This window comes from Mirounga angustirostris, unplaced genomic scaffold (genome assembly GCF_029215605.1).
Source record: "Mirounga angustirostris isolate CCGP_5_RB_7025 unplaced genomic scaffold, mMirAng1.0.hap1 SCAF_8, whole genome shotgun sequence".
In the NCBI taxonomy this organism is placed as follows: Eukaryota; Metazoa; Chordata; class Mammalia; order Carnivora; family Phocidae; genus Mirounga; species Mirounga angustirostris.
The window spans coordinates 80911489-80930409 of NW_026991716.1; the positions used below are offsets into that span (position 1 = coordinate 80911489).

Here is an 18921-nt window from a genome sequence, read left to right on the forward strand (position 1 = left end):
AACTATCAAAATTTTAATGATTTATTATTTCATATACCCATTTATCAAAAACCAGTTTTAAATTAAACTATTCCATAGAGAATACTGTGAAAAGTACCCAGAGAGATGAAAATGTGTTTTAAGGTGAAGTTGCTGTGATCAAGACACTTAACAAACCAAGTTAGTGAAATATGACATATAGTTTGAAATTAAAATAAAAAACAAACAAAAAAACTCAATGCAGTCTATGTGGCTAATCTTATCAATTTTTAAAACTTCCAAAACTGATATTTCAAGGACAAAATATTCCCAAATGCAGAGACTAGAGCTGAGCACAATATCAGGCCAATATACAGACTTGAGTAAGTATTGTTAAAAACAATACAATGGGCCTAAAATTGAGTTGCATATGCTAAACTCTGCATCACCAAACCAAGACTTAATTATAGTTTTGGCTCTCCCAGAAATGGAATCTTAAACCAGTCAATCAGGAATTGCCGGATCAGCACTAGTTAGGTAATCTGATAGACCCCTGACATCTCCTCAAGAAAAGTAACTTTACAATAATCAACTCACTTTTTTGCTAGTGTACCTTCTTTGTTCCTACTCCCTTCTGTCTATATGAGTCTTTAATTTTGTACAGCTCCTTCAGCTCCTTTCTATCTGCTAGATTGGATGCTGCCTGTTTCTGAAAGATTTTTGCTCAAATAAACTCTTAAAATTTTGATTACACTTCAGTTTATCTTTTAACAGTATTAAGTATACATTTTGATTGGAAATTCTCCCTATCTTATGGAAAAAAATACTTTGTAAAACACTTCGATAAAATGGTCAAAGGGAAATTTTCTTCTATAAAGAAAACAAAATAGAAATAAACATTTTTTCTAAAATATTTATTTACCATTTCTTGGCTATTCAGGGTCCTATTTGAGTTTTTGTTAATAATCTTTAAATTGCCTAACATTTAAAAATGCATATTGAAAGAATTAAGTAGAAAGAAGCTTATATGGTCAATGATATAACTATATTCATCTCATACATTCTACTAACAGGGAATTAGATGCTTTCTAAGGATTTTAGAGAGAGAAAGTGAGAGAGAGATTGAGAGAATTTAGAAAACTATATTTCAAATGTCATGTTAATATAGCCCTTAGAGCCACAAATGTCAATTTATTCCAAAGTCCACCTGTATTTTTAGGCATTCTTTTCCTAAAAAATGTACTTTCCCTTTCCCTCTAGTTTTAGGCATACTTTTTTTTTTTTAAGAAAACAGCCCATTTTTGCTGTTTGATGTAACAAAAAACCAAATATCTTTAGACTCTGACTATATAATCCTCAGCATGAGAAGCAATCCCTTCATTAAAAATAAATAAATAAGGAAGAGACTGTATCTTACACCCTGGAGAAACCCGGAGTGTGGTTTGATACCCAAGAAGAAAAGCCTTTGAAATGAATCTAATGTCACATTATTGAAAACGTAGCTGCACAGATTAACTTTTTTTCATTCTGCAATGGCTTACAAAGCTTCAAATGCCCAGAAATCTCCTAAACCAGACCATTTAAGGAATCTAAATAAGCTTGCATGGTTTTAAGCTTTCTGACTTTGAATGCTAGCTTTGAAGTTTTGCCAGAACCTGACTGCAGAAGAGTTGCTTTTAAACTGAATTCATGACACTGGAATTAGTGTTGTAGTTTCAATATGCCTAATAATGATTTTGACCATGCTAACCATAGACAGGCATCACATATGGTAACTCTGAAATAATAACTCTCCAAAGATAAGATGTGTAACATTCTGGCTCCAATATTTATTTATTTTTCATCTTTACACACTGGGCTTTGGATAGTGTCCAGTTTAAAGAGCCAGTTGCTTTCATGGCACATGGCATTTGTCCATGGATAAAAGAACATGGAAAGAAAGAGAAAAGAAAGAAGCTTAAAAGGCTGAAATACAAATGTCCCAATATCATATTCCTTTTCCTTCCCCCCCCCCCCCCCATCATTTTCTCTTTTTTTATTAGCTGAAAATCTACAGCAAAATTCTGGACAAAACTCCACTGCCAAATGTCCTTTTGCCAATTTCCAACAGTGACCAATTCTAACTCCTATCTTCTCTGAACCTTTACATAAGCAAATTTCCCTTTTAACATGAAGTTAATTACAAAGACTTTTAAATAACAATGTATACATTTAATTTGAAGACCTGCATTTTGTCACTTGGGGGAAAAAAAAGGCTATCAGCAGGTCTCCTCTCCTAAATTCAGTTTAAATTTCCCACACAAGTTAAAAAAAATCCCAAGTCTATAGAGTTAGAAGGCAGCATATTCATCTCACATATGGAGAGATTCGTTATTGTCTTCAGTTCCCCAGATTTTCCAAGATATATCAATGCTGTTATTAGTATATACACCTGGTATCTGTCACAAAATTTAGAGTTAAGAATGTTGCCTAAATAAGGTTTATGATTCTGCCAACTAAAATATTCGATCAGGGCGCCTGGGTGGCTCAGTTGGTTAAGCGACTGCCTTTGGCTCAGGTCATGATCCTGGAGTCCCAGGATCAAGTCCCGCATCGGGCTCCCTGCTTGGCAGGGAGCCTGCTTCTCCCTCTGACCCTCCCCCCTCTCATGCTCTCTCTATCTCATTCTCTCTCAAATAAATACATAAAATCTTAAAAAATAAAAAATAAAATAAAATAAAATAAAATAAAATATTCGATCAGTGGTTCTAATAAAAAGAAGCAGGTAGATATATTCAATAAGTACATACAAATAAGCTTCAGAAAACAAATGTGTGTGTGCATAGAGAAATAGATAACATACATATCTTAAGTAGCTATTTGTAATGCTCGACAAAATTTTTTTAATTCTTGGGGCACCTTGGTGGCTCAGTTGGTTAAGTGTCTGATTCTTGGTTTCAGCTCAGGTCATGATCTCAGGGTCCTGAGATCGAGCCCCACATCAGTCTCCACACTCAGTGGGGAGTCTGTTTGTCCCTCCACTCCACCCCCCACTCTCTCTCTCTCTCTGTTTCTAAAATAAATAAATAAAATATTTAAAATCTCTAAAAATAAATAAATAAAAATTTTTAAAATTCTTCCTGATTGATGAACTTTTGCATATTATTTTATGTGATTTTCTACTGAAATGTGACCCCAGGTTACTAAACATGTTTAGCCTTTCAAATAATTTTTTTTTTAAGATTTATTTATTTGACAGAGAGAGATAGCGAGAGAAGGAACACAAGCAGGGGGAGTGGGAGAGGGAGAAGCAGGCTTCCCACAGCGCAGGGAGCCCGACGTGGGGCTCAATCCCAGGACCCCGGGATCATGACCCGAGCCGAAGGCAGATGCTTAACGACTGAGCCACCCAGGCGCCCCTCAAATAATAATTTTAATCAACTATGAGTGCCTACAGTGTCTTAAAAATGTTTTATATATTTAATCTGAAAGTATAGGTAGCAAAATGTAAGGAAGAAACCATGCATTGGTTTTCTATGTAGTTCATTACATTTATGCAAGTGTCAAAAATAGTAAAATTTAAGGGGAACCCTCTTATGCTGTTGGTGGGAATGCAAACTGGTGCAGCCACTGTGGAAAACAGTATGAAGTTTCCTCAAAAAGTTAAAAATAGAACTATTCTACTATCCAGCAATTGCACTGCTAGGTATTAACCCAAAGGATACACAAATACTAATTCAGAGGGATACATGAACCCTGATGTTTTTAGCAGCATTATCAACAACTGCCATATTATGGAAAGAGCCCAAATGTCCATCAACTGATGAATGGATAAAGAAGTTATGGTATATATCTATACAATGGAGGATTACTCAGTCATAAAAAAGAATGAAATCTTGCCATTTGCAATGATGTGGATGGAGCTAGAAATTATTATACTAAGTGAAATAAGTCAGACAAATACCCTATGATTTCACTCATATGTGGAATTTAAGAAACAAAATGAACATGGCGGGGGGCGGGGAGAGAGGAAAACTAAGAAACAGACTCTTAACTGTAAAAGCAGATTGGTGGTTGCCAGAGGGGAGTGGGTGGGGGGACAGGTTAAATAGGTGATGGAGATTAAGGAAGGCACTTGTGATGAGCACCCAGGGATTGTATGTAAGTGTTGAATCACTAAATTCTACACCTGAAACTAATATAACACTGTACATTAGCTAATTGGGATTTAAATAAAAACTTGAAAAAAACAGTAAAATGTATTTTTTTTTACTTATAGTATATAAACATAAAAGTAAAACTTAAGAAAAATACATTATTTTTATAATTCTTTCCAATCACACTATACATCTTCAATTGCTTAAGCATTTTTAATGGAGATTAGAAGATAATTTTAATAGGTATACTGATTTGCTAAAATACTCATTTTCAAATGAATTTTTTAAAAATAGAATTCTTAAATAATAAATGAATAAGCTGTAATAGTTTGTATCATAATTTCTTTAAAAACATTTTTAATGTATAAAATCAAATGGAATGGTTTATAGCATTTGAGGTGAATGAAACTATACTGTTGAGTAACAAACATAAAAATCACATTAAAAGGAAATAGAACAGGAGCACATGGGTGGCTCAGTCGGTTAAGCGTTCAACTCTTGGTTTTGGCTCAGGTCATGGTCTCATGTGTCATGAGATCAAGCCCTGAGTGGGGCCCTGGGCTCAGCATGGAGTCTGCTTGAGATTCTCTCTCTGCCCATGTGCTCTATCAAATAAATCAATAATAAATAAAATCTTTAAAAAAAATAAGAGGAAATGGAATCACTGATATAACTACCAATTGACTTAATCAATAATCAGAATATTTTCTGTCAATGTGGAACCCACACAGAGACATACAAAAAAAATTTCTTATGCGTTCTTGAACTATAACTTTCCTTCCTTCTTTACTTCCTTCCCTTATTTACTTTTTAAAAAAATTATAGAGAAGATAGATTAATTAAAAAATATATATATTGCTTAGTGGTTCTTCCTAGTCTTATCTTTTAACTCATTCAACAATTACTGAACACTAAACACCATCACAGCTTTGGTTTAGGCTTTGGTGATATTTAGAAGAAAAAATACTGTCCTGCATTTGAGGATTGCACAAGTCTATTGGTTAGATGGGTGCAATATAAAAAAACAAGTGCTAGAACAATAGTGTACTATATTTTAATTTTATGCAAATTTGAATAATGCAAATTTGAAAGAGCATCATATAAAATATTAATAAAGTCTTACTTTATGCAAAAACTTTAAAATAGGGTAAATCAACCCCAAATTAAAAATTCATCAAATGTGCATAATTTTAAAATTTATAGGCAGAATGAACTATGAACTTGGCTGTCTACTGAACTTGGCTTTCTATTGACACATGGTTGGGTCAATTTAATTGTTAATAATTATGCACCACTTTTTCAGAAGTACGTTTGAATTGAGTTTTTTCAAATGAAATTTTCCAATTTATCTCTCAAAACAAACAAATAGACAAACAGGATCAGATGATACATAAAATATATTGTTATGAAAGTAAGAATCTAAGCCTAAATAAGGCTGCTATACAATGCTTTAGATATCTAATAATACTTCAACTAAACTTTGGAGTTTGTGTAGAAGTTTTCCAGTTAAATGAGGTAGAAAAGATTTACTGTCCTGAGAAATAAGTATGTAGAGATATGGCATGTTGAAGAGTAAGTGGCCCATTGACTTCTACTCAAGAATAAAGAGAGTGATGAGCAATTAGGCTGGTCAGATAAACAAAAGACACACACACAATGATTTGGATATATTATATGGGTGATGATGAGTCATTGAGAGACTAGGTTTTTACCATAATTTCTAAACATAAAGCCTTTTTTTTTAAAGATTTTATTTATTTATTTGACAGAGAGAGAGAGAGAGAGCACAAACAGGAGGAGAGGCAGGCAGAAGAAGAGGGAGAAGCAGACTCCCGCTGAGCAGTGAGCCAGATGAGGGGTTCGATGAGGAGCTCGATCCCAGGACCCTGGGATCATGACCTGAGCCGACGGCAGGCACACATTTAACCGACTGAGCCACCCAGGCACCCCTTAATATAAACCATATAACTACTCATTTTTTTAAATGCTTGTAACATCAAAAGACTCTACTAGATCTGTCTATAACTGAATTTTTCAGTAAGGAGTAAAATATATTCCCAGTGACATACAAGATTGAAAATGATTCAATCCAAATTAATAATAAATACTGGTGGAGACTGCGTAACAATGTTACCTCTCATTGGTGCTTAGCAGAGTAACTTGCAAAAGTAAGCATTCAATAAATATGTTTTGAATTGAATCATATTTTATTTGGTCAAATCAATCAGTTGTCATTTACTTACTCCTCTGCTTCCAGGTTGTACATTTCTTTTCCTGCTTCTATTTATAATTAAGAATTCTATCACTACCAAATAGCTCAGTCTCGAATTTCAAATCTATAAAATTCTTGTTTACCTATTTCAAACTCCCTTCTGGGATAAAAAGGTATTTTGTAAAAGTATAAACTTGCCTTTGTAAGTTGAAAATGCATAATGTAATATGACTTATAACCATTAATCTGGTTAGTAGTAAGCACTCAATGAGTATTTTAATATAGGAATGGAGAAAATCCTGTATGATTTTGTTCCATTTTTTAACTCTTTGCTAACAGATGTATGTTAGAGTCTAAAATATCTTAGCCCAGAAGGCATTAAATCAGCATCTCTATTTTCCCCTTTTTTTTTCTAGTTATTTTAAAATATATTATTGGGGACTTTCTGCTTCAAGCTTTGGTGGATGAATTTGTTTCAGATCAACCTTTGTGCTGAAAACAACTTGAAAAATTGATAGAAAAAAAAAAATCTGTTTGAAGTCATCTAAAAGCTACCAAGGTAGTGAGAACTTAATCCCAGAGAGAAGGGAAATCCAGAGAGGAAAGCCCAGTACTTAGTGTTGCTTTTGCCTTCAAAGCATGTACTGATTCAAACATAGCTGAAAAGCTTCACAGAGTTTATGAAGACTTACCTGGTTGATGAAAAAAGAGAAAAGGAATTTAACATATGTCTTAGAGGAGGGACTCTTGTTTTAAAAACACCCAGTTGGGGCTCCAAAAAGCTAGTCCTAGGAATAAGGGATTAACACCCACCTTTATGTCAGTTCAATTTTTGATTGGATTAAGAGATCTTCTCCTAGCCCATGGTCTATTAGAAGCAAACTAAATTGCCTCTGGAGGAACATAACATCATTAAGATGATATCTTCAATTTTTGATGTATAATATTCATTAAAACATAGTCCAATTTTGAAAAATACAAAGGGTGACTAAAGATCAGGAGGGAAAACAAAATGGAAACAAACCCATAAGAAACCCATATTGAAGTAACTGGACAAAATTTATGTATAGTCATGATTAATATATTGAACAAATTAGGGACAGGTTGAGAATTTCAGCAGAGTATGAAAAAAAATCAAGCACAAGTGCTAGAACAACAACAAAAATGTATTAATAAAATTAAAAATTAGATAGGATCTTCCATTTCTAAACAAAATGGAATAATCAGAACCAAATTTTCCTTCCTTAGAATTTTTCCTGCTTGAAATAACCAAAATCTGGAAAACACGCATAGAACGATAGTTTTCAAGAAACTAGACTTCAGGCAATGAAGAAAAATTATCCCTAGAGACAAGAAACAATTTAGATGAACCCAATAATTGACCCAGGTTACAGCTTTGAGAGAGTTTCAGACTATATTGTGAAGAAGGAGTTCCCTTGAGAAGGTGGAGCTGAGAACTTGGGAAGACCCAGAAGAATGGAGTTTGCAGAACAGACTCCTGGAAAGAAGGAGGATGCTCTGAGAGAGAAATATGGAGATCTATAGAGGATCATCTCTGAGTTTTCAGCAGAGTACTAATCAGGACATGTAGGTCTAATTACCTAAGGCAAACAAAAGAAAACACTCAAGGATTTATAAATAACAGTGCCTAGCTGGCACTCACATAGGGTTGGGAATAGTGCGAATTTTCACTAAATAGACTAGAAACCTCATGTGACATTAGATATAATATCTAGATAAGTCTTATGTCGTGTTAGGAGAAAAATTAGCTTTAAAATAAGCACTGCTCTGGTGCTGCCCAACTGATACTAAAAGCAAGAGCTGAAAGCATCAAACCATTTCCAAGTTAACTTAATTGCATTTTAAAACAAAGCTCAAGATTTATAGAGATACAAAAGTAACAGGCATTTAACAAGGTAAAAGTCACAATATCTGGCATCCCAGGCAAAAACTACCAGGTATGAAAAAAAAGCAAGAAAATGGAATTCATGATGAAAAGAAAAGTAAGTTAATTGAAACTGACCAGAACTAACATGCAGCTATAATTATATGTGGGCTATATTCAAAAAGATAACTGCAAACATGAAAGATATAAAAGTACTCACATCAAAATTCTAGCATGAAATCTATACTGGCTGTGATTTAAAAAAATGGCAGTGAATAGAATTAATGGCAGCCTAGACATTACAAAGAAAATACTACTGGATTTGAACTGAATTTGTCAGCAATAGGCAATCCAAAATGAAACAGAGAAGAGAAAAGGAAAGAGAAGAGGAAAAAAAAAAAAAACTTTTAAAAGTAAAGAGCATCACTGACCTGTAGAACAATTTTGAGTGGCCTAATTAAAAAAATAATAATAATCCTGGAAAATTATGCAAATTCCATAAAAACTATGAAAAAAGGTCCAAGAATTTCAAGGAACCCCAAGCACACAAAGCACAAAGAAAACAGTGCTGAGGAAAATTGGAATCACATTGCTAGAGACCAGGACTGCAGGAAAAAACACTAAACATGCCAGAGAAAAACACATCTTCTGTATAGGAGAATACAGCTGAGATTGACAACCAGCTTTCTAATTGGAAAAAAAAAAAAAGAGAGAGAGAGAGAGTGGAGAATCACTTAAATTACTGAAAGAAAAAAAAGAAAAGAAAAAAACTCAACCCAGAATTCTATACACAGTGTAAACTGTCTTTTACAAATGGAGGCAAAGGATGAGTTTTTAGACATACAAAATTTAAAATATTTCATCTCCGTCAGACCCACAGCCCATCAGATATTAAAGAAAGGCCTTTGAGTAGAAAAAATGTGACATCAAAAGGAAGTACAAATCTACAAATCTACACAAAAGTAATACCTAAAGGAACAAAGGGCACTAGAAATGATAAATACGTGGACAGATATGCAATAACTTTTCTCTTTTATTTAAATCTCTTTGAAAATATAACTCTCTCTTGAAAAATTAATATACTGTGGGGTTTATAATATTAAATGCATAATGTATGGAAATGATAACATAAAAGCTGCAGGGTTCTTATTCTGTATGTAAAATGTTAAGATATTAATTGAAAGTAGATTGATAATTTAACCATAAAAACTACATACCTTAAACCAACCACTAAAATAAAACAAAATTTATAACTAATAAGTCGTAAGGGGGGACAAAAATTGTAGAAAATACTTAATTCAAAAGAAAACACAGAAAGGGGAAAAAGAGCAAAGAACATGTGAGATAGAAAATCAATAGCAAGATAACAGACTTAAACCTAACCATATCAATAATCACATGAAATAAATGATCTGAACACTCCTAATTAAAAACCAGAGGTAGAGGGCACCTGGGTGGCTCAGATGGTTAAGCATCTGCCTTCGGCTCAGGTCATGATCTCAGGGTCCTAGGATCGAGTTCCGCTTCGGGCTCCCTGCTCCTTGGGAGCCTGCTTCTCCCTCTACCTCTCTCCCTCTCTCATGAATAAATAAATAAAATCTTAAAAAAAAAAAAATCAGAGGTAGAATGGAGAAATGAACAAGACCCAAATATTTGCTCCATATAACAAACACACTTTAAATATAAAAACACAAATAGGCTATAAGTAAAAGGATGAAGCTGGCTGCACCAGCTGCAATCCCACCAACAGTGTAGGAGGGTTACCCTTTGTCTGGATTCTCCCCAACATCTGTCGTTTCCTGACTTGTCAATTTTAGCCATTCTGACCCGTGTGAGGGGTATCTCATTGAGGTTTTGATTTGGATTTCCCTGACGCTGAGGGATTTTGAGCAATTTTTTTCATGTGTCTGTTGGCCATTTGGATGTCTTCTTTGGAAAAATGTCTGTTCATGTCTTCTGCCCATTTCTTGATTGGATCATTTGTTCTTTGGGTGTTGAGTTTGATAAGTTCTTTATAGATTTTGGATACTAGCCCTTTATCTGATATGTCATTTGCAAATATCTTCTCCCATTCTGTTGGTTGCCTTTTGGTTTTGTTGACTGTTTCCTTTGCTGTGCAAAAGATTTTTATCTTGATGAAGTCCCAATAGTTTATTTTTGCCCTTGCTTCCCTTGCCTTTGGTGATGTGTCTAGGAAGAAGTTGCTGCAGCTTGAGGTTGAAGAGGTTGCTGCTTGTGTTCTCCTCAAGGATTTTTATGGATTCCTGTCTCACATTTAGGTCTTTCAACCATTTTGAGTCTATTTTTGTGTGTGGTGTAAGGAAATGGTCCAGTTTCATTCTTCTGCATGTGGCTGTCCAATTTTCCCAACACTACTTGTTGAAGAGACTGCCCCCCCCATTGGACATTCTTTCTTGATTTGTCGAAGATTACTTAACCATAGAGTTGAGGGTCGATTTCTGGGCTCTCTATTTTGTTCCATTGATCTATGTGTCTGTTTTTGTGCCAGTACCATACTGTTGTCATGATTACAGCTTTGTAATAGAGCTTGAAGTCTGGAATTGTGATGCCACCGGCTTTGCTTTTCTTTTTCAACATTCCTCTGGCTATTTGGGGTCTTTTCTGGTTCCATACAAATTTTAGGATTATTCAATTTTTTTGAAAAAAGTTGATGGTATTTTGATAGGGATTGCATTGAATTAATAGTTTGCTCTAGGTAGTGTAGACATTTTCACAATATTGGTTCTTCCAATCCATGACCATGGAACGTTTTTCCATTTCTTTGTGTCTTCCTCAATTTCTTTCATGAGTGTTCTATAGTTTTCTGAGTACAGATCCTTTGCCTCTTTGGTTAGATTTATTCCTAGGTATCTTATGGTTTTGGGTGCAACTGTAAATAGGATCAACTCCTTAATTTCTCTTTCTTCTATCTTGTTGGTGTATAGAAATGCAACTGATTTCTGTGATTTGATTTTATATCCTGTCACTTTACTGAATTCCTGTATGAGTTCTAGCAGTTTTGTGGTGGAGTCTTTTGGGTTTTCCACATAAAGTATCATATCATCTGCAAAGAATGAGAACTTGACTTCTTCTTTGCCAATTCAGATGCCTTTTATTTCTTTTTGTTCTCTGATTGCTCAGGCTACAACTTCTAGTAGTATGTTGAACAGCAGTGGTGATAGTGGACATCCCTGCCATGTTCCTGACCTTAGGGGAAAAGATCTCAGTTTTTCCCCATTGAGTATGATATTCCCTGTGGGTTTTTCATACATGGCTTTTATGATATTGAGGTATGTACCCTCTATCCCTACACTGTGAAGAGTTTTAATCAAGAAAGGATGCTGTACTTTGTCAAATGCTTTTTCTGCATCTATTGAGAGTATCATATGGTTCTTATTCTTTCTTTTATTAATGTATTGTATCACACTGATTGATTTGTGGATGTTGAACCAAACTTGCAGCCCAGGAATAAATCCCACTTGGTCGTAGTGAATAATCCTTTTAATGTACTGTTGGATCCTAGTGGCTAGTATTTTGGTGAGAATTTTTGCATCTATGTTCATCAGGGATATTTGTCTGTAGTTCTCCTTTTTGACGGTATCTTTGTCAGGTTTTGGGATCAAGGTAATGCTGGCCTCGTAAAATGAGTTTGGAAGTCTTCCTTCCATTTCTATTCTTTGAAACAGCTTCAGAAGAATAGGTATTAAAGAATTCCCCAAGGAAGACATCCGGCCCTGGGCTCTTGTTTGTTGGGAGATTTTTGATTACTGCTTCAATTTCCTTAATGGTTATAGGTCTGTTCAGGTTTTCTATTTCTTCCTGGTTCAGTTTTGGTAGTTGATACATCTCTAGGAATGCATCCATTTCTTCCAGATTATCTAATTTGCCGGCATATAGTTGCCCATAATATGTTCTTATAATTGTATTTCTTTGGTGTTGGTTGTGACCTCTCCTCTTTCATTCATGATTTTATTTATTTGGGTCCTTTCCCTTTTCTTTTTGATAAGTCTGACCAGGGGTTAATCGATCTTATTTATTCTTTCAAAGAACAAGCTCCTAGTTTCATTGATCTGTTCGACTATTCTTTTGGTTTATATTTCATTGATTTCTGCTCTGATCTATATTATTTCTCTTCTCCTGTTGGTTTTAGGCTTTATTTGCTGTTCTTTCTCCAGCTCCTTTAGGTGTAAGGTTAGGTTGTCTATTTGAAACCTTTCTTGTGTCTTGAGAAGGGCTTGTATTGCTATATACATTCCTCTTAGGACAGCCTTTGCTCTATGCCAAAGATTTTGAACACTTGTGTTTTCATTTTCGTTGTTTTCCATGAATTTTTTAAATTCTTCTTTAATTTCCTGGTGGACCCATTCATTCTTTAGTAGGATGCTCTTTAGCCTCCATGTATTTGAGTTCCTTCTGAATTTCCTCTTGTGACTGAGTTCCAGTTTCAAAGCACTGTGGTCTGAAAATATGCAGGGAATAATCCCAATCTTTTGGTATTGGTTGAGACCTGATGTGTGACCCAGGATGTAATCTATTCTGGAGAATGTTACATGTGTACTAGAGAAGAATGTGTAGTCTGATGCTTTGGGATGGAATGTTCTGAATATATCTGTGAAGTCCATCTGGTCCAGTGTGTCATTTAAAGCCTTATTTCCCCACTGATCTTTTGCTTAGATGATCTGTCCATTTCAGTGAGGGGGGTGTTAAAGTCCCCTACTATTACTGTATTATTGTTGATGTGTTTCTTTGATTTTATTAATTGGCTTATATAATTTGCTGCTCCCATTTTAGGGGTATAGATATTTACAAATGTTAGATCTTCTTGTTGGGTAGACCCTTTAAGTAGGATATAGTGTCCTTCCTCATCTCTTATTACAGTCTTTGGTTTAAAATCTTATTTGTCTGATATGAGTATTGGCACCCGAGCTTTCTTTTGATGTCCATTAGCATGGTAAATGGTTTTCCACCCCCTCACTTTAAGCCTGGTGGTTTCTTTGGGTCTAAAATGAGTCTCTTGCAGACAGCATAACGATGGGTCTTGTTTTTTTGTCCAATCTGATAGCCTGTGTCTTTTGATTGGGGCATTTAGCCCATTTAAATTCAGGGTAACTAATGAAAGATATGCATTTAGTGATATTGTATTGCCTGTATGGTGACTGTTACTGTATATTGTCTGTGTTCCTTTCTTGTCTATGTTACTTTTAGGCTCTTTCTTTGCTTAGAGGACCCCTTTCAATATTTCTTGAAGGGTTGGTTTGGTGTTCACAAATTCTTTTAGTTTTCATTTGTCCTGGAAGCTTTTTATCTCTCCTTCTATTTTCAATGACAGCCTAGCTGGATATAGTATTCTTGGCTGCATATTTTTCTCGTTTAGTGCTCTGAATATATCATGCCAGTCGTTTCTGGCCTGCCAGGTCTCTATAGATAGGTCTGCTGCCAATCTAATGTTTCTACCATTGTAGGTTACAGATCTCTTGTCCCGAGCTGCTTTCAGGATTTTTTTGTCTCTGAGATTTGTGAGTTTTACTCTTAGATGTCAGGGTGTTGACCTATTTTTAATTGATTTTGAGGGGGGTTCTCTGTGCCTCCTGGATTTTGATGACTGTTTCCTTCCCCAAGTTAGGAAGTTCTCCACTATAATTTGCTCCAATATATCTTCTGCCCCTCTCTTTCTTCTTCTTCTGGGACCCCAATTATTCTAATGTTGTTTTGCTTTATGGTATCTCTTATCTCTCGAATTCTTGCCTCGTGATCCAGTAGTTGCTTATCTCTCTTTTTTCTCAGCTTCTTTATTCTCCATCATTTGGTCTTCTGTGTAACTAATTCTCTCTTCTGCCTCATTTATCCTAGCAGTTAAAGCTTCCATTTTTGGTTGCACCTCATTAATAGTCTTTTTGATTTCAACTTGGTTAGATTTTAGTTCTTTTATTTCTCCAGAAAGTGATTCTCTAGTACCTTCTATGCTTTTTTCAAGCCCAACTAGTATTTTTACTAGTCATTCTGAACTCTAGTTCCAACATCTTACTAATGTCTGTATGGATTAGGTCCCTGGCAGTCGGTACTGCCTCTTGTTCTTTTTTTTTTTGAGGTGATTTTTTCCATCTTGTCATTTTGTCCAAAGGAGAATAGATGAATGAGAGAACAAAATGCTAACAGGGTAACAACGACCCAGAAAAACATACACTAAACAAATGAGAAGAGACCGAAACCAGGGGGAAATGAATGGGGGAAAAAAAAAAGAGTATGATCCAGCTGAAATAACAGAGCCACATACTAGATTTTTGGTGTATTTTGCCCTGTTAGAAGAAATTGCCTCCCAAAATTTTAAAGAAAGAAAAACATATATATACAAAATAAGGGTAAATATGATGAAGGGATGGAATATAACTGTAAAGTTAAAAAATAAAAAGATTTTAAAAAAAGAATTGATAAGTTGGTTGAAAAAAGAATGAAACATATTTAAAGAAAGAGATAGAATGTGATCAGGTGGAAGACTAGGATAATGTCATATACTAGATTTAGGGTATATTTTGGTCTGTTATAGGAAACTGTTTCCTAAAATTTTAACGAAAGAAAAATTTATGTATATATACAAAAAATAAGGTTAAATACAATTAAAAGATAGAATATGACTGTAAAAATGAAAAATTAAAAAAGATTTTAAAAAAGTAATTGATATGATGTTGGTTGAAAAAGGAAAGAAAAAAATTCAACTAAAAATAGAAAAAAATTAAATTATAAAATTAAAAATATGAAATGCTTCACAAATTTGTGTGTCATCCTTGTGCAGTGGTCATGCTAATCTTCTTTGCAACGTTCCAATTTTAGTATATGTGCTGCCGAAGCAAGCACTAAATTAGTCTTTTTAAAAAAAGATTTATTAATTTTAGAGAGAAAGGGGGAGAGAGAGAGAACATGAGTGAGGGGAGGGGCGTAGAGTGGGGGGAAGGGAGAGAATCTCAAGCATCCTCCATGCTAAGCACAGAGCCCTGTGTAGGCTGATCCCATCACCCTGAGATCATCACCTGAGCTGAAACTAAGAGTCAGATGCTCAAAGTACTGAGTCAGCCAGGTGCCCCAATTACAGTCTTTTTTTAATGCTCAGATTGTCTTCTCATATGCCAATGAGAGCTTCTTCAGGTTGACTGAAATGTCCTTTTCACATGACCACATTAGGCTTTGACAAATTCCTTGATTGCTGGGAAAGAGATGTTCTAAGATTCATCTTGTACATTCATATCCTGCCGTAGACCTGACATCAGCTATTTCCCCAAACACCTCTGATTCCTTTAGTGGAAATTATGTTTAGAGACCAAAAGTGGATGTTCTTTGCCATTGGGTTGCTACTGATTCTTGCTCTTTTTAGTGTATACAGCTAGAAATACATATTTTTAGAAAGAAAATATAAATTATACGCTTATACTGGTATTACAAATTCAAATTTAAGATTATAGAGTTTTACTCGACCTATCTGATTTTATATTTATATCTTTTTTCCTACATTGAAATCTTGGTTCTAATAATATTAACATGTATTCTAGTTCCTTTATATACACATAAAATAGTTCCAAAATAATACTTATATTATTGCTACTAATTGTATTGTTTGTAGTTTAAGATTTCTCTCTCTCTTTCCCTTACCCTATAACTTACTAGAGATATATAGTCAAAATGCATTGTCTTAAAGTCACTTGAAATAATTCTCTTCTTTGAATGGTTATGCTATCATGCAATTACTCTTTTGAAAAATACTGTATCATTTAGATTTTTTTTATCTTTTATTTATTTTTATTTTTTATTTTTTTAAAGATTTTATTTATTTACTTGAGAGAGAGAAAGACAGCGAGAGAGGGAACACAAGCAGGGGGAGTGGGAGAGGGAGAAGCAGGCTTCTCATGGAGCAGGGAGCCTGATGCAGGGCTCGATCCCAGGACCCTGATATCATGACCCAAGCCGAAGGCACTCGCTTAACTGACTGAGCCATCCAGGTGCCCCTCATTTAGAGTTTTTTAATGGCTTATAAATTGAACGGGATATATTTGTTCATGTAATTAAAAAGAAAATAAGAAGACAAGGCACAGACTGGGAGAGAATACCTGCAAAAGATATATCTAATAAATGACTGTTAGCCACAATATACAAAGAACTCTTAAACTTCAATAATAAGAAAATGAACAACCTAATTTAAAAAAGTAAAAGGCCTCACTAAAAAAATACACCTGGCACATGACCCTATGCAAAGATGCTCCACATCATATGGAATCAGGAAATTAAAACAATTAGATACTACCACATACCTATTAGAATGGCCAAAATCCAGAACACTAACACCACGAAATGCTGGTGAGGTTGTGGAACAATAAAAACCCTCATTCATTGCTGGTAGGAATGCAAAAGGTATGACTAGTCTGGAAGACAGTTTGACAGTTTCTTACAAAACTATACACACTCCTACCATATGATCCAGCAATAATACTCCTTGGTATTTACACAAATGAGTTGAAAACTTCATCTACACAAAAACTTGCAGACTGATTTTTTAGTAGCTTTATTCATAATTTTCAAAGCTTGAAAGCAACCATAATAATATCCTCTAGTATGTGAATGAATAAATGGTGGGACACACAAACAATGGAATATCATTCAGTGCTAAAAAGAAATGAGCTATCATGCCTTGAAAAGATGGGGTGGGGAGTACTTAAATGGATATTACTATGGGAATGAAGTCATGAAAAGGCTGCATACTACATAATTCCAACTAACTAACATTCTGGAAAAGGCAAAATTATAGAGACAGTAAAATTTGATCAGCGATTGCCAGGGAGGAAGGAATGACTGGTAGAGCACAAAGGGTTTTTAGGTTAGTAAGACTTTCCTACACGATACTATAATGATGGACACATGCCATTACACATTTGTCCAAACCCACCGAAAGTACAATACCAAGAGAGAAATTTAGTTTAAACCTTGGGTGATAATGATGGGTCACTCTAGATTCATCAACTGTAAAAAATGTTCATTCTGGTGTGGGATGTTGACAATGGGAGAGACAATGTTTGTGCAGGGGTTATAAGAGAATTCTTTGTACTTTCTGATCAATTTTGCTGTGAACCTAAACTGCTCTAAAAATAAAGTATATTAAAAAATGTGAAAGTTAGTAAGGCTTGATCTAATGGTTAAAATGATATCACCAAGGACTTGACTTCCCCCTATATCTCTTCTTTGCTTTCTGAGGTGTTTTATCTCTAATATTCCTTATGGTGGCTTCCTCTAAAATCTTCATATTTGTAAATTATAGTGATAGCTTAAGTCTTACATTCTCATAGAAATAGAGAACATAAGAGAGATAGTCTCTTTTAGAGACTCTTTGACAGATTGGGGAGGAAGTTTTTCTCCCTTAGAAACAGAATGTTCTCCCTGAAATTCATTGGCCCTGATTACGTTTTGTGTACAACCCTGAGGTAATCACTGAGGCAGTGGTATAGAATAGATTGATGGAGGGAGGTTAATCAAGAAAAGGATAGAAAACCCAACACTGATCATTTGTGTAAGGGAATGGTTCTTCAGAAGAAATAAAAGGTTAATAGATGCATTTTTTATTTCTCATTTCTTCCTGTGAATTTGAGTTATCATCCTTTCAGTGTTTCCTATCAGCTTGAAGGACTTCCTTTAGAATTTCTTTGAGAGCATTTTGCTCAAACTCTTTTATTCTTTGTTTAGGAATATTTTTATTTCAGCTCACTTTTGAGGAAGAAATTGATTGGATAAAGAATTCTTAGATGATTTTTTTTAAATCAGCATTTGAATACTGTACATTATTCCATTGCTTTCTGGCATTGTTCCTGATAAAATGTTAGTCATTAATCATATAGATATACATGATGATTGTTTTTTTTCTTAGTCTTCTCAAGATATTTTCTTTGTCTTTGTTTTTCAAGGCTGACTATAATGTTTCTAGAAGTTGATCTCTTTGTGTTCATTCTCTTTGGGATTGGTTGAGATTCCTGGATCTGCAGATTAATGTTTTTCATCATATTGTAGAAGTTTCCAGTTATTATTTTTTCAAATAGTGTTTTCAGTACTTTTCTCTCTCTCATCTCTTTTGGGAACTCTAATTACACTTACATTGGTATATGTGACCTTTTCCTATAGATCTGAGGCTCTTTTTCTTTTCTCTTCAATCTTTTTTCTCTTTGGTTATTAGATAGTATAATTTCTATTTCTTTCTTCTGCCATCTTGAATTGGCTATTAAAATTATCCAGTGAAATATTTATTTAAATTATTGTATTCTTCAATTCTAGGATTATCATTTGGTTCTTTTTCAATTTACATATCCTTTTTGATAATCTCTCTTAGTTGACTCGTTGTCATACTTAACCTAAATTTGTTAAACACAATTTCATTTATTGGATATGTTGTACATATTTATAGTAGATGCTTTGAAGTCTTAGTACTCTATATCCTACGTCTGGGAATATTAAGAGACAGTTTCTATTGACTGATTTTAACCTGAATATGGGTTATAATTCCCAGTTTCTTTACAGGTATCATATTTTTTATTGAAAATTGGACATTTCAGATAATTTTGTAGCAACTCTGGATTCTGATGGCATTTTTGAAGGTTGTTGTTAGTACTTTTTTGTTTGTTTCTGTGTTTCCTAACTTGCCTAGGCTAAATCTATAATATGTATCTCCGGCAGTGCGGGGCTACTGAAATCTATTCAGATTT

General features: G+C 34.4%; 1 non-coding gene across 1 annotated transcript; it reads right to left on the reverse strand.

Moving 5' to 3' along the window:
- Positions 1-14936: 14936 nt before the first annotated feature.
- LOC123838007 (U6 spliceosomal RNA) lies at positions 14937-15043 on the reverse strand. The gene has a single exon (XR_006789351.1). It is a non-coding gene; the product is annotated as a U6 spliceosomal RNA (small nuclear RNA).
- Positions 15044-18921: the final 3878 nt, after the last annotated feature.